The 17,546-nt window shown below is 37.1% G+C and overlaps 1 long non-coding RNA gene across 1 annotated transcript; it reads left to right on the top strand.

The window, feature by feature from the left end:
• The first annotated feature begins 7,779 nt into the window (after positions 1 to 7,779).
• Positions 7,780 to 16,458, top strand: LOC142343954 (uncharacterized). The gene is made up of 2 exons (XR_012759230.1): positions 7,780 to 7,922; positions 15,965 to 16,458. It is a non-coding gene; the product is annotated as an uncharacterized LOC142343954 (long non-coding RNA).
• Positions 16,459 to 17,546: the final 1,088 nt, after the last annotated feature.

The following is a 17,546-nucleotide window of genomic DNA, read 5'->3' as shown; positions in this document are numbered from 1 at the left end:
AGAGTTGATGGATGACGGGAATACTGAATTTCGAAGCCTAGTGCAAATGTTTTGCGTCAGTTGTGGTTTTAGCCGTTCAATTAGTAGACTCATGATTTAAGCTGTCATAACCAATAAAATAAACCAACTTTCTTTTTATGTTTCATTTTACCGGTGAGTGGTTACTAAATTACTAAAAGTTACTTAGTTGTAAAAAAAATCTGACTGATTCGATGGTGCAATAAAATTTTTGCACATGAGGGAAATGTCATACTCTAATAACGTTTTCAATTTATTTCAGCGCATGTTATTTCAAATTCACCCATACATTCTCACCATTGATTTGCTTAGTAGATCATAAATTAACGTTGCTATATCTTCCCTCCTGTAAAAACTTAACTTCTGATTTTTGTTTATACTATTATAAAAGACGTATCACTCTTTTGCGTTGCAACTTATGATTCGGTTGCACAATTTAATCTCATTTTCAGCTATAGTCCTCATTTTCGAACACAACTTGCAAGTGATCGAGTTATGTAACGTCAGTTAATGCGATTCACTTTTTTTCGAGTCTCGACAATCCAAATTTTCCTCTCTAAAATTAGATGTAGGTATTGCCATAAAAAAAGCTGTCTGATATTTGTAAAAAAAATTAACGATCTCCGTTGTTTTCCTCTTTCTTCAGTAGAAAATAATAAAATGCTTCACTTCAAATATGCATATTCAATTCACTGATAAAAAATAGTGATTAGCTGTTTATCAATTCTGCTTGATTGACTGTGGGAACTGACTAGATTCACTGTTCAGAAGTTGTTTACCACAATTTTCGACGTAAAAATTGCCAAAATAAGAGTTAACGAAGTGTTTGTAGTCAATTTTCATTGTTTCCTTGAGTCTCTTTAGTCTGTGAAGTAACTTCGAACAAAACGGATTGCATGACAAATTGCGGATCTATTTTGTTCCCCCCAGCCTAGTGGGCTTATATTTTTTACGGTTACATGACAATTTACCCAATGCCATTATACCCAATGCCAAAATACCCAATGCCACTATACCCAATGCCATTATACCCAATTCACATTGATATTTTCGTTCCATAATCCGAGTACTAATTAGCAGAAAATAGCTCTTATACGTATAATTTAACAAGCGGATAATTTAATCCCATGTTCGGTTGTGATAGTTTCATATCAGGTCCCACGGGCCGCTGAGGCATGGCCATGGCCATTAAATATGTTAAAACATAGGGTAATACCGACTGCTAATTTGTTGTCGAATTATTGAACGAAAATATCAAAGTACATTGGGTATAATGGCATTGGGTTTATTGGCATTGGGTATAATGGCATTGGATATTTTGGCATTGGGTATAATGGCATTGGGTAAAAAGTCCTAACACCATTTTTTACGCCCCCCCCACCGGCGCACGTGCTATTTTGTTACATAGTAACGTTCTATATAACAGCATAAGATTTGTAACTGGGGGGGGGCGTAAAAAACACTGGGGAGCCGAAATAGAATAGATCCCAAATTACAATTTGCAACCACTGCCAGATTTAAATCGGATTAGCGCAACTCTATATATCACAACTCGACCCATTACGCACGTGGAAAAATATAAAATAAGATATGTTTAAAGAAGAGGGGAAAAGAACTGGTCATGTTTGGGTGCGGGTGAAAACAAGGCACGAGAGGAAATTTCGTGGTGTACACCAAGGTGACAACATATACCTGATGTATATGCTCACTTGACGCAATGCGATGTCATTTTGAGATCCGATCTTCAAAGAAAATGAACAGAGCTCAATCCGTGATACACCGAGACGACTATGTAAGTCACTAAAGAAAGGAGCAGAACATCTGAAAGCCTGAAAGCCATCAAGACGAGGGTAGAATAGGCAAATCTGTCACACCTAATCCAATCGAAGACAATTATAATGGACACTCCTTAACAAACAATATCATGGCGAGAGTGTGTGTGAGAGAGAGAGAGAGCTGCGAGGTGGAACAGGAAGCACCGAAAGAAGGATCCACTGCCACCATTAGCAGAAAATAGCTCTTATACGTATAATTTAACAAGCGGATAATTTAATCCCATGTTCGGTTGTGATAGTTTCATATCAGTTCCCACGGGCCGCTGAGGCATGGCCATGACCATTAAATATGTTAAAACATAGGGTAATACCGACTGCTAATTTGTTGTCGAATTATTGAACGAAAATATCAAAGTACATTGGGTATAATGGCATTGGGAATATTGGCATTGCGTATAACGGCATTGGGAATATTGGCATTGGGTATGACGGCATTGGGTATTATGGCATTGGGTATAATGGCATTGGGTAAATTGTCCTAACACCATTTTTTACCCCCACCCCCCCCCCCCGGCGCACGTGCTATTTTGTTACATAGTAACGTTCTATATAACAGCATAAGATTTGTAACTGGGGGGCGTAAAAAACACTGGGGGGCCGAAATAGAATAGATCCCAAATTACAATTTGCAACCACCGCCAGATTTAAATCGGATTAGCGCAACTCTATATATCACAACTCGACCCATTACGCATGTGGAAAGATATAAAATAAGATATGTTTGAAGAAGAGGGGAAAAGAACTGGTCATGTTTTGGTACTGGTGAAAACAAGGCACTAGAGGAAATTCCGTGGTGTACACTAAGGTTACAACAATTACCTGATGTATATGCTCACTTGACGCAATGCGATGTCATTTTGAGATCCGATCTTCAAAGAAAATGAACAGAGCTCAATCCGTGATACAGCGAGACGACTATGTAAGTCACTAGAGAAAGGAGCAGAACATCTGAAAGCCTGAAAGCCATCAAGACGAGGGTAGAATAGGCAAATTTGTCACACCTAATCCGATCGAAGACAATTATCATGGACACTCATTAACAAACAATATCACGGAGAGAGTGTGAGAGAGAGAGCTGCGAGGTGGAACAGGAAGCACCGAAGGAAGGATCCACTGCCACCAGAATATTCCGCAGCATAACCTGCAATAAGCAACACTTGTGACTTTTCGCCCGTAGATACAGTTGGTTGCAGTGATAAAAGACAGGATCTGTGGGCAGACAAGTGCAACGAATCTTTCAGAATTTTAGAGAGATATCAGTACTCATCCTATTGTGACTGGGGACAAGTATATGGAAACCAAATCAGCACTTGAAGCCAAGCAATGTTTTGCGTGAGACCGAGTAGTAATGGACTGGCTGAAAGCCTCACAAGATAACGAGACTGTGAAACGACTGAGACAATCTACAGATGAGGATTCCAGTCCGTTTAGAAGGCCTTATAGATTAAAATTAGGACCCAATTGCCAAGATACAAAATACAAAGCACAATATGTAGCAAAGGACTGGGTGCAAGTGTAAGAATTGGTCTACAATTTTTTCTTCAATATGTAAGCCAGAAAAATTGAGGTTTAGGACTCAGCTTTCAGTAGAGCAAAGCTTTGTGATGCACCATTTTGATGCCAAGGCCGTTCTCCTGCACTCCATTGAAAACAGAGTGTACTTGGAACAACCTCAAGAGTTTTGGAATTTAGGACAAGAAGGCAATAAATTATTTTGTTGACAGAGATCTGCCTCACAAAGAAGGCGCTAAAGGTTTTTTTACGTGGATGACATTGGAAATTCGAGATTCTCACAAGTTACTGGGCCCGCAAATTAGACGAGAATGGGAAAACAAAACCGTTCAGAAGCGCTACATGGGCGCTATTTTTGAACAGTTTCAATTGAAGGATTCCAAATCCCAACAACTCCGAACGACTTGGATATAGAGCCGCAAGCAGCAGATAATTAAGATAATGGAATAGATCAGAAAACTTGCAGAAGTTTGCTTGCATAGTTTTTGTTGTCTAACAAAGCCAAATATCTTATTCTGAGTCGAAAGCTTCCTGCCAAATCTATCCAAACTTAAAAAATCATTGGCAGCGCGAGAAATGATTTCTAAGTTATCTGAAAAATTCGTAACAGTTGAAGAAAACTTACTCTATAAAGGGTAGTTATGATTTTGTAGTGAAGTGTGCTACACTCAGTAACATGAATTGATAATCTTAGTGCTATTTTGAAGAATATGCTACTGTGCGTGAAGCGCAAACTTGATTTGTACGAAGTCCAATTCAACACGTGAACAAATTACTAATTAGCATTGAATAACTACTATTTTTTGATCACAACGTTAAACTGAAACCACCATGACGTGATAAAATCACTCCACTTTTGAGAAAACCAATTAAGCCTTGTTAGTTCTGTCGACACTGTTATCTCTATCCAATAAGATACTGGAGAGACGCGTGTCTCACAAGTATAAATGAAGCTTGCACGATCAATCACCAATTTTTTTTGTCATATATAACTTCAGACTTGGAGCTTACTTCCGTATCTTTCCCCTTTGCTCAAATCTAAGCTTACTGAGATAACTTTGACTTTTACTATTTTGTGACTAACTCTTAGTCAAGAACTCTCTAAGTCAAAAAATATTCGCTTAGCACAATTTTGGAATTGACGTAAGTCCAACATAACGTCTCTTGAATTCTTGAATTCTGTATAAGTTACAATTTAACTGCGAATGAATCAAGCTGTGCTCAATTGTGATATCTTAATAACTTCAAAAAATTTAACTATTTTGTCCCTTCTCTCTCGTTTCCTATTTATTTCTGCTTAAAATAAACATTAATTCATGTTTTTATTTAATTTTTTTCGAGTACCGAACTCTATACCACGATTAGAAATAGGTGTTGAACTCTCAATTTATACATGTGATCCCGCGAGTAAACCCGCTGTTTAGGTACCTATAGTTCGGACCAACATTATATTTTTTTGGTTGAACATGACGCATACCTGTCTACAGACGTAAATACCGCTAAGGAATAGTAGAAGACTACTTCAATATCAGAGGACCTGGTGTAGTACCGAACTGAAGTGTTAAAAAGCAGACCAGAGTTGCTCTATCAGAAGCAAATTTCCAAGACATGGCAGCAGCAATTCTGAAGTCGCTCTGCCTGAAACCATTTTTTTACTGGATTTTCTTGCTTAACAGAAACGCTCAATAGCAATGGCGAGAATGATCAGATAGGTATCAATTTTGCCCAAACACGGTCATGCTCATGAAGAATAACCACAACCAGACAAAATTTGATTTCTTTCGGGACAGGAGAAAAGATTAAACAAACTCTCTTCAGAACGTTTTCACTGACAAGACGGCAGCAAATAGCGTTACGGATTCTTTAACCATCCTGAGCTTACTTCCGATGGCAGCAAAAACTACTCAATGAAAGCTTGAGTGCAAGTGATTAACTTCAAAAAAACTTAAAATAAATAATGGTATTTGTAAAATTTAGCTTTTCATGATGATGGCAGAGGTGGTCTATTCAGAGTTGGGAATTAAATGAATCGAGCCCAACTTGCTGAGATGTTTAGTATCTTAATCATGCGCTCTGATTTAGATGCTTTTTATCAGCGGTAAGTTATCCGATATTATAATTTCGCGTGAATTGCGATTAAGCGAACCATGTTTGGTCAATTGTACGACTCACACTATAGATCATATCATTGTGCAAATACCTTGCTGTACTGGTTTTCCTCCTTGATGATGAGTGTATATACGGGCAGTTTTCGAACTTTATTTGTCTCAAAATACGAGTCACCATCTTGATCTATCAATCAGATCTTTTTTAAATCTGTTCTGTATTTTTTTTTATTTGTTTTCCTCTATTTCCTGAAAAAAACCAGTTTAACTTGGATAAAATGCTTTTGTTCCACCTGCGAAAATCCATAAGCCAACTCTTGTGGTTATTTGTCTGCGATTTTCCCCGATTTGTTTTCGGTTGTCGCTAGCACTTCGATATAGATTTCAGGTGTCTTGTCTTTTTTTGCAACTGGAACGGATCTTTTTTCGGTCTTTGCCGTTCGTTTAGTGGTCTCGAAGATTTTTTCCATGATTTTAATTGTTGTGGTTGCTCTTCTTTCAGTATTCCTCAAATTGGTTCAGCGCTGGAAATATGTTAGTTTGCTATCCTTGTAGAAGTACGTTCTGTAAACTTGCTTTTGATTTTTTTTCATGTCTCTTATTGTCTCGTAGATTAATTTACAATTGATTCGTTACTACATAATACATGAAGAATGTTTTCGTTACTATATAATACATGAAGTCCAACTGTATGCAAATTGTTACTGACTTTCGCGGATTAATTATTCTGAATTATTCTGCAAACATCGAAAGAAAATCAACAAGAATGGACTTTTTTCCTTCTGCCAATCGATTCTTTCTAACTGTTTTAAATTCAATGAAGCTCTTAATTAAATGAAATTGCTACTCAAAAAGCTACTTACAATTCGAAATAGCCTTTGAAACAAACGGTATTTAATTGATGTTCGCACTTCATTTTCTGTAAGGATCCCCTCCCCCCCCCCCCCCCCCCGCCTCCGTTTATGCTTGAATTTGACTTTAAATGTTAGATCGAAAAATGGAACGTTTCAAACCTTAAATGCTTTACGAGCTACCATAAAATCACCAATTGAGTAAATAAAGATTCAAGCCTTAATGTTTGAGCAACATCATCGAAAACTGAGTGACATTTAAAAAGACTAAAATTGGACTATCTATATTCTAATGTCATTTATATTTTGTCTTCTATTGCTTTTTAATATCCAGTACACGAATGTTTAGCTGTTACGTGTATTTATTTTAAGAGGTTATTTGTGCTTAACGATTTTCAATTAGAGGTCGAATAGAAATGCGTTTCAAATTAATCTCAAACTGTGACTTGCTTTGCATGAATGAATAATTTGGTCACAAGTTTAGATTTGTGTTTTGCACGCATGCGTATCAATCTTCACTGTGTAATGTGCAACTGTACGACTTGAAAGCCGTTTCTCGCTTAGCAGAAACCATTTTTAAATGATCTTTTTACCTTATTCTAATTTCTCAAAATCAGCTTAAATAGATTTTGAGAATGCTGCGGCAGAGCTCCGCAGAAGACACAACCCCTCCCCCTCCACCCCAGACCTCCAGGTATATCCGTACTACTTCATCAGCTGCAAAAACTTTTTGATAATTCTACGTAGAACAGTGACAGTGATGCAAAATTGCAAATTCTTCTTAGTGGTTTTTCGGCTTTGCGATACAAAAGCGAAAGAACAATACGTGAATAAATTAAATCATACGAAGTGTTACACGTGAATGTGAATTTGTGTTATAATAAATGCTGCGACTGATGCTATGCTTGACAGAATAAGTTTGAGAGCTTTTCTCTGTTTGCTGACAGGCGGTGAGAATTACAACATAATCAACATGAAACATAATTATAACACGCGCAGTTATAACACCTTATCGAAGATCTTTAAACATTAATTGTATGCTCTGTATACTTAAGCATGATTTCCATGTGATCTAATCAAATCTGATCATGCAAAAGTTAAGAGATTAACCAGTAAATGTAAATAAATTACCGGTCGGCTTGACAATACATCGCATGTTTAACTTAACTTTGCATACAAACGTGTTATGCCAAAAATAAATTTCGGGTGGAATGTCAAAGAAGCAATTGCATGAAACTTGCTTTGGCAAATTCGGGAGCACTCCCGATCCGCAATTCTGCCCGGGGCGAGGCGATAGAAATATGACTCGACAAAACGTCGTCTGGGGGGGGGGGGGGGGGGGGGGGTGTCATTCCGGGTCGTTAAATACACGGTCCCAGAAGAAGTTAATGACCATGGCCCCAAATTGGCTATAAAATGACCTATTACTCTTGACCCATTAAGCGAAAATCGGTCAATCTAAACAAGGGCCCTCCGCCAAATTTATGAACAAAGTAAAAATTGTTAAAAGGTTTTATTTGAACAGTTTTTACAACTGACGGTTTACAAGGTGACCACAAATGAAGTCACTTGGCCGCGCTTCATTTCATTCGGAGTTGCTGGTAAGATACTCATTATAGCGCTTTTCCGAGTTGAGTAACACACACAAAAGAGGAATTAATTTCTGGGTCCACATATAACAGCATACTTAGTTGATTTCATTTTCGAACCACAATTGTTTAAATTACAAGTCCCAATGTATCAATTCAAATTCATTCTAGATTGGTCTCTGATCAGACAAGACAGACTCTGCACGGGACCCTGATCACACTGCAGACATGACGCTAGACTGCTGTTGCATCGCTCTGAACTAAGTAGGTCCGATCAGTGGTGGCTTGGGTAGCGCAACTCAAACCGGTCGCCCATATGTATCTATAATATCCGATAAGGCTTTGTAGGTGACGTATAGTTGTTCTGCATAAATTAATTCTTTTTCACATTTTTGTAAAAACATTGCTCCATCATTGGATAGAAAAGACCGCCAGCTCACATTTGCAGAGCGGTTTCGGAAAAAAACTACAGAAGGAAACCCCACGCAATATTAGATGGGAAAAAACCCACGAAAAGAAACCCCGAAGAAAAAAAAACCACCGAAAAACCCCCACTTGACTGTCAAAGAGATGCAAAGTCAAACAAATTAAATTAAATTAATTATATTCAAACACAATTACACATACAAAAAGCAAAAGATTGAAACAGGTTCTCAAAATGACACATTCAAAGCATTTGCTCGCAAATATTCGAATTGTTGATATTCGTGTGCACCTCAAACAATTCGTTTTATTCTGCTGCGATTCTCACTTTTTTTAGCTATCTACTTCCCCCTTTTTATTGTGCTACGGTAAATTTTCGAAGCACTTGTCTGTTTATCGCCTCTATTGATAAAATTCCTCAAAATAGTTTACAAAATCCATAGTTTTAAATTCTGGCAGTGATAATTGGAGCATTTTGAATCAAGATTCAGTGTGTTGAGGGGAGGGGGGAGGGGCGAAAATGCAGGTGCTGTAAACATACAGATAATTAAACTGAATTTTTTCTAATATTTGACAGAGAAGCCCAACTCAATTTATTGAAGCGGACTCAATTTCCATCACTATTGTGTCGGGGAGTGATAAACTATCTTTCAAGTTTTTCCAAAATGCCACGTATTTATCTTGTCTTTTTTCTAGCCACAATGGATATAAGCAAGGGACTGTTATTCCATCGTCGAGGCAATTAACAATAAATGTCTGATAGAAGTTGTCGGGACAACTTTTGAGAGTTCCATCAACAAACCATTCATCGTTTTCACTGAGCAGTTACAAATCGTGTTCTATTGCAAAGAACAGAAACCTTCTTTCCTACTGCTGAACAAGTCCGTCTTTAGAGAAGACGTCATTGTCTTTCTTTGTAGTTAAGTATTTCTCGAGGATTTCAAAGACGTCGCTCTAAAGAATTGGCCCAAATACTCTTTTTCGCTGTTCAATTTTGCGGATACGTCAATTGATGTGAGAAATTCTAGTCCTTTTAATTGCACATTCGGCACAGGCAGTCAGATTTTTGCTCGATAGAATGAGTTGAGTTGAAACACATTCTTGTACACTCGCTTCCTCTTTAATCAGGTTGTTAATTTTGCTCACGTCAGTTAGCAAAGAGTTGTTCGCGTGCGAATGTTGGCAGGACGATTGCTGAATGGATTGGTCAATAGTTGTCCAAAGTTGGTGCTTACAATATGCTTAGTTTCTTTGTATTTGTTACTCGCAAGTTGAATTTTTAAATTCTCTCTTTTTAATGTAAGTGAAACCTCGATATAAAAACCTTGTTCCTCCTTGGCTGGTTTTATTGTAACATAATTTGTCAAATTAAGATATATTCATTTAATTGAAACTTTGGTTGTTGATTTCAGAACTTTAAATCAAAAGAAAGAGCCTCGAAAAATTAATGCAATCATATCATACTAATTAGATTAGGATAGCAAAATGATTGCTGTGAACAGTATGAACGCATTTGATACAGAACGTGCTAAAAATTGATTGAAAACGAGCCAAGTAGGCTTAAAAATTTGGTCTGTTCAGTGTATTCACCGCAAAACACTTCCTATCAACTGAACGGTGGTTTTTCCTTTCCCAACCGTAGGGCAAGAGACATCACCATGACTTTGGTTGAACACCATAGCACGGAGGATGGTTTGTCAGCCCTTCAAGCACTCTCTCTTAGTGACGGCCCATTGGAAGTTCAAATATGAAAGATTTCAAAATGTGGTTTATAGGGAACTATTCTGAGTGATTTTTTGTTTGGAGTAGGTTTCTAGGAGTCCCCACCTTTTTTACCCATCATTTGTCTAAGTAAGAACCTCATCCTTTATAGAGGCCTCAAGTTGAGTCTTTGAAAAAAAACTGACTGAATCATATGCCATTGGTGACACTAAAATGCATATTTTTGAAGTTAAAGCGTGAATACGTAATGCAGAACGTGAAATTCAGGAGAAATTTATCTAGGCGTGAGTGTTTAAGTTTTTGTTTTAATGGTTTTCATTTCAATCGCATTGTCGTTTTTCAATGATAACATAGGGTTTTCTTCCTTGGGAGTATATTTCTGCGGGGATTTACTTCCTATTATGAACAAGCGGGGGTTTCCGCGGGGGTTTGTTTCATAGACCCATGCAGAGATTAGATGCACGTAAAGTCACCGAAAGAAGGTTCGTCTGGACACAGTTAATTGCCTAATGATCTATACTAATAATAAAATGATTCTACTAATATTTGCTCGAAGTTTTCAACAAACTCCTTTTGCCATGATTCTCCCTTTATTGTGACTTCCTGATTTCAGTTAGCAAAAGACCCGTTGTGATTGTAAAAATGCCCTGTGACTGCTTCCGGATAACAACGCTTTTCTGTGGATGTGGGCCCAAAAAGTTTGGTTAAATGTCCCATCGAAACGTTTTATGAGCTGGCTTTGAAGTTTTGGCCAGGACCCGTTGCCTTTTTTGTTTCATATTTTTCAGTTAAATATTGTAACAGCTGCTCTATAAGAGTTTGAAGCTAATTTTAGGTTGGAGAAAAAAATCCTATTCATATTTTTGGCTCCTCAGTCAACGCAAATCAGCAGAAATCAAGGTCTATGAGATAATCGTTTTCTGGTTTTGTTAGCTGCTTCGAAGTTCTTATATGTAATCGGCTGTATGTTCAGTTTGTCGTTAAATAAGATTTTTTTGTTTTTCTTTCTACGCTTCCATATCTGAGAGTTTGTTATTAAATAAGAAACAGTCTTCGACAGGAAAAGTAGCTCTCCTGACTCTTCATAGCAGAATTAGACATAAATAGTCAGTTTTTTGAAGTTAGACTAAACAAACTGCACACAATATTAATAAAATTGACCGTCATTTTGATAGTAAATGAAATTTATTTACTGTAATTACTAGCCTAAAAATTACAATTATTGTGGTACATGTGTAAGCGCCATACATCTTCGGTTAACTTTACAATCACAGCGAAAATTTCCTGGGGACAATAGCTGCTATTTATTTCACAAAAGCTGTGTTTTCGCCTTTCAATTTTTAACTTTCTTCTCAAGGTTTTTTGGAGTTCTCTGCAGTTACCCATTACGACGCAGAGGTATACCCAAAAATTTTGTCCGCCTTAGTAAAATTGGCTCGAAAATTAGATACATACAATGAACGAAATTAGGATACATCCTTTGTATCTTACTTTTCGCAAAAGTGGTTCCGCCAATTTTCCGAAATAAAAAAACATTCGGTGCGAAAAGTAGGTAACAAATCTTGTAGCACGTTGCCGCTCAATTTAGGTATCTATTATTCGCGCGGATTTTGAGCATGCAGTAAGCAATTTAATAAAGTTTAATTGAAGCTTTCAAATCTCTGAAGTGCTTTAAATACATGCAACCACAAAAACTGATTTTTCCCCGAAAAATCCCTCGCCCATCAAAGGCTTTTTATATCAATGTGGGACTGGCTAATTTTAATAAGTAGTAATAAATAGTACTAATAAGTAGTAATAAGTAGCAGTAAAGTACTATAAGTAGTAATAAAGTGGTTATAAAGTACTACTCGTAGTAATAAGTTAGGCTTAATTTAATAAGTAGTAATTAAGTAGTAATACTATAATAACTTCCTTAAAACAAAGTGGTAATTAAGAGGTGTCATGGGTCCTATGACGCCTCTTAATTACCACTTTGTTTTAGGGAAGTTTTTATAGTATTACCGGAGACAGTTCGGATTTAAAGACAAACTGGTTATTAACAGTAATATATTTTTGCTCATCTCAATCAAGTATCCACACTTTGGACCAATTGTGACAATGATTAGCAAACATAGTTCTACATTTTCAAAATTGGCAGTAGCTACTGCTTCATCATCAGCAAAAATTGATCAAGTTTTTGCAGATAGCGCAGCATTTTTCCAAAAACTATTAAAGCAACCCCTAGAATTAGTATGAAGAGGCAAAATCCGAACCTTTCTGCTGGACAAATTTAGCTTACACGCCTCATGATAGTTGTTGACAAAATTTGGACCACAGAATTTTGCAATCAACTGAGCAGCAGTTCTATAAAACAAATCAAAGGCTCAATCGAATAGAATAAAATCATTTTTCATTAAAAAAGTTTTCGTGAAATAGTTTTCTCTAATCCCTTGTGTATATGTACACCATTCCACGAGAGGCGCCCAGCTCTGAATTGAGATTCAAATATGTGTCCGACTTTTCGCTCCGTCGAGTTTGCTATTGCCTTAACTAACGAACGGGCGTCTTATGTTTTCACTATGATCAATTGCTTTCCTATTTTTTAAATCACGTAATTCTCAAAACTAACTGATTCAGAAAAAGTTTCTCAACATTTGCTATTGCATAGTCTTTTGACGGCTGAAATTGTTATTGGATAATTCGCTGAAATTGTTATTGGATAACTCGATTTTCACTTTCTGGAAACCTTTTTTAAGTATTTAAGTTTGGAGCTCTATCATATCTCAATTTCACCACAGACTGTGTTCTGATCAGACCGTACAGACTTTGGACGTGGCCCTGATCAGAATTTCTAGATCGTGAAGAGTGCCTTGATTAGACCGTGTACAGTCTGAATGCGGCCCTGAATAGACTTTTCAGACCGTAGACTTTCTGCCAGAATCTGCTTCTGCCTCGCGCTGACCCAGGTCAGTCTGATCTCTGCTCGCTTGATAAGGGCACCCCAAAATCGGTAATTCTTGTATCCACAAAATCTGATATAACACTTGAACGTGACATATAGTTCGCTTTTTTAAACAAAATTAATAGTTGTGACATTTTTCGTCACATTTATTGCCGGTACATCTTTGAGTAGAGCTCGAACTTGATCTCCAGCTGGAAATGGCGTCCCATATGCAGAGATAAGAATCATTTGCAGTCGCTGTATGAAGATTCATCTGGACGCAATTCGATTTTCTAAATGATTTATATTTTTATTGACATAATTTAACTGAAATTTCTTCACACATTATTCACTCTGCGCTGACAATTAGTTAAGAAAAGTCTTGTATGGTATCTTTGTATGGTAGAAATTTTCTGACCTTCCTATGTTTTGATTATGAGCATTTTTCGACCTCATCATAGTAATTTCTATTGGCCGAAAGATATTGCCTGTGCGTCACTGACATCACAAGCCAACGTGATGGTTTCTTGTGGACTTTTGTTAGCAAAAGACCTGCTGTGCGTGTAAATTGCCCTCTGACTACTGTCAGATAACAAGTTTTCTCTTTATGTTGTTGTGTGGGCCCAAAAACTCCAGCTAAATGTCCCAACAAAGCATTCTTACAAGCTGCTCATAGAAATATTTTTGCTATTCCTGTGGCCTTTCTTTCCAAGGTCCTCAGTTGATGACAATAGTAGCGGTTCCATTTTAGTTTGAAGCTAATGTCGTGTGGTGGGGAAATTCGTGTCTGTCATTTTTGCGCTCATTCAACGCGAAGAGGCAGTCTCGAAGTTTCTTGATGTTCTAGTATTTCTGGTTTGTTACGTACTTCAAATGTTCGCTTTTATAATCGGCTATTTTCAGTTTTCCATTTAATAACGAATCGCCTTTATAAGTCTCCGTATCTGAGAACTTGTTTGCTATGCGCGCCTAACTTTTTTCAAATAATCTAGAAACATTCATCGACTGCAAAAGCTGATATTGTGCTTTCATAGCAAAACCTATGTATACCGTGCCGAGTTTTCCTCCAAAAATAACGGGGAAAAGAGTGTAAAGAGCGTAAAAATTAAAAAATTGCACCCCTATTTCTCCGCTTAATTAACGGTGGAAGAGTGTAATAACAAGAAAGTAATTTTTATAAATAAAAGTGAAAAGAGGTACTGAGGATTGATCCTCCCATCTTCACTCTCTCGAATATGTTACATTCACCTTGTGCGTTATCCCCTGCACCAACTGATATTATCATTATCCATTTCAATTTTGGTTATAATGGTAATTGTGTAAGAGTATAATTTTTTTATCAGTCCACCCTAAATTACACTCTTTGCAAAGTGTGTAGAAAGTGTGGAGAAAAGATGTAAATACAATGAAATTTTTTAAAATTACACTCTTACCTTTTTTTCCCGATAATTGGATTAAAGGTGAAACCTCGGCCCTGGATGAAGAGTCTCTCAGTTTTTGCTGTTAAGGTAAAAAAAACTGCTCAATGTACTGCTAAAACTGCTAAAAAATTGACAATGATTGTGATAAAAGTGGATTTGTTTCTGATATTACTAATAACTTATCACGCCTATTTGTTCTTTATAATTATTGCTAATGGTTAAGAAAAATTGAGCCAACCTCATTATATGGGCCCGTTTAGAGGCGTACGGTATGTTGTGAAAAAGCTTCGGCATAAACAAGAGATCTTATTTTAACAAGGTACTCATGTCAGAAACTAATTGGTAATATTTTGTTATGAAGGCCAGTAGGAGATGAGAGGGAGGGGAGAGCATCCTCAAAATTTTGTCTGTAATCACGAGCCGTGGCCGCAGCGCTAAAAAGCATAGAATTGTAAGAGTTGTAGCATTTTAAGACTGGCTATGAACCTGTTGAATCTATGTAAGATCTACGGCAAAACGCGTTGAAAGGAAGCATCGCAATTTTAAGGCGTTAATCATACATAAAAGATTGTTTTTCAAGGTTGACATTACGTAATGACGTTTTCAGGCTTAGATCTTACATGATTTTGGAGTCTCTATGCGTAGACTTTACTTAATTTGTGCGTCTCTACTTGTTGTTGTTGTTGTTGCATAATTTCACGAGGCCTGTCTGTACCATTTGTAATCGTAATCAAAGCTTTTCTGGAAACTGTTCTTCGCTCAATGAAATGCGTTCATATTCTTTAAATGTCAGTTAGAAGTTGTAGTGTAGAAATCTTGTATTCCAATTTTGTCAACAAAGCAAGCCACCCTCGCACTGCATTCCGTTCTCGTTTTCTTTCAGTCTGAACACTTTTGAAATTAAACAATCCGGATCTGATAGTCAGTTAAAATCAGCACTAATTCATTCGTTTTTCAGCATGGTTTTTTAACTGGCAATTTTTCTGGACTTGTCCCATTTTTCATTTTACAGCCTGGTTTATAGGCACGCTAGTGACTCAAACATTTACTCATATTATTTGCTTTGTATGGTATGCTCTACTTACCGAATGCCCTCAATCTGAACATGGCTAATTACCCGATTTCACTCGCGCTGAGCAGAGTCAATTACCAGACTCTATTTAGTTACTAATTAATACTTAGCTCTGCAATTAAATTAGCGTTGCAATTATTACTTAGCGCTGCCTTTTAGCTTATATCTAGATCAGTTGGGCCACTTAAATGCGTAGCATAAAATTCAAACTTGATGCAAATTTGATGTCCTAATAAACAAAAGCATGTATACCTGTCAACATTGGTTGAAAATGGTTTAAATGGCAAAAAATTGTAATTAAAACGTAATATTTGAAAAGAAAAATGAATGAAGACTGATATATTATACTTTCATGAAATCAAGTATCACAGGTTTGGAATAGTTTAACAGTTTGCTTCTGGCAGTTTGTTTTGTATTATAGCTGTTTGTACACAGGTCGCGGGATCTCGCTGTTCTCTTGACGAGTTCAGGGACAGCCTTGTTCACGTTTCAGGTAATGGCCGATCACGTCACGCATGCTGTGAGCATCGTGCACTTCCGCAGCTGTGCACAGGTACAGGTACGGGATGAGGTCAGCTGCAAACAGCGGTACTCCCGATTCTGTCCGTGACCAAACTGACCATATAAAGATAACAATGTAGCAAAGCACACTCGATTCACATTCATCTGAAGAATAAAAGGGAGAAGCAGGAACAGGAACCAGGATCACCGTTAAACATCTTTGAACACACGTAAACATCTACTCAATTAAACATCTTTCAGTACAGTTAAACATCTTTGAACACAATTGCGCATCACCCATGCGCAGCTCAACACAAAACACTTGTGCAGATCATGAAGACGTCAATAGAAATTGCGTATCACAAAGATTTTATGATTCACTGTGTTGAAGAAAACTTGTGTCAAAATGTCTAATTATTTTACTGATGAAGCTTGCACATTTTATTATGTAAAATTTATCAAAAATTGTCAAAAGTTCGAAAATGTTTTTAAATATGAAACTCACTCAAGCTGACACTCAGACTCCATAATCGGCCATAAAACCTAACTTTTAGCTAATTTCAACCCTAACCTTATAGCTAATTTAGCTAACTTTTAGCTAATTTCAACCCTAACCTTTTAGCTAATTTAGCTAACTTTTAGCTAATTTCAACCCTAAAAATTACGCAAAAATAGGCGTTCAATTAATGTCAGATCAACATAGTACTTACCTTTGCGAAAATGTACAGAGAAAATTTAGATTACCTGAAAATGTTTGACTTGATTGACATCTGAATAGATTTTCGTTTCGAATCCCGGAGGTGATTTTCTATTTTTATCATTATTCTATGAGAACCATATATGGCCTAGATACAATCGAGTTCATTACTTGGAGGTCTGTGATGTTAGAATCAGGTTTCTGTTGGTGGGAGAAATTACTTCTGACAAATGATTGATAGGTCAATAAGAAAATGATAGCGCCAAGACTGAATTACAATTGAGTTTAGTTTTCTGGCCATCACCTATTGACAAAGTTTGTCCGGTAACTTCTTCTTTCGTTCTTTGAAACCTTAATAAGATTTCTAAGTTTCTTGATGTTTGTTTGAAATCATCACATTCTCCCTCCTTTTTTAAGCAGGTTTGTGAGTATAGGTTCTCCAAATCTGTCGGTTGGTTTTATATTTCCTGATGATGTTCGTGGAGGCTCTGATGGTTCGCCTTCCTGGGGCTCTGCAGATGATGTGGCTGCAGAAGCTTCATCTTGATGTGAAGGTCTCACATCTGTGTTCTGAAGTTGTGGTTCTGATTGAGATATTGTCTCCTCCACTGCTGTTTCAGTTTCCACCTTGTCCTCGTCTAGTCTGACAGTTTGGTTGTCGCTCACTAGAATAGTGGGTGTTCAGTTTCCGGGCTGTATGAAAGATGTGCTCAAGCCCTTCCTGATCATAAAGGTAGCAGGAACTGTCTTTGTCTTTTTATTGGCCTTGAAAAGTATGCGTTAGCACAAGTCAAAATCTGCTATTGCTGGTAGTCTCAATCTGCGTCCCAACATGTGTTCAACGGGAGTTTTGCTCCTCGTCTTTGAAGCGTTGCGA

This window comes from Convolutriloba macropyga, chromosome 8, assembly GCF_964194025.1.
Source record: "Convolutriloba macropyga chromosome 8, txConMacr16.3, whole genome shotgun sequence".
NCBI classification, from domain to species: Eukaryota; Metazoa; Xenacoelomorpha; order Acoela; family Convolutidae; genus Convolutriloba; species Convolutriloba macropyga.
This window is presented reverse-complemented; position numbering and strand designations above follow the sequence as displayed.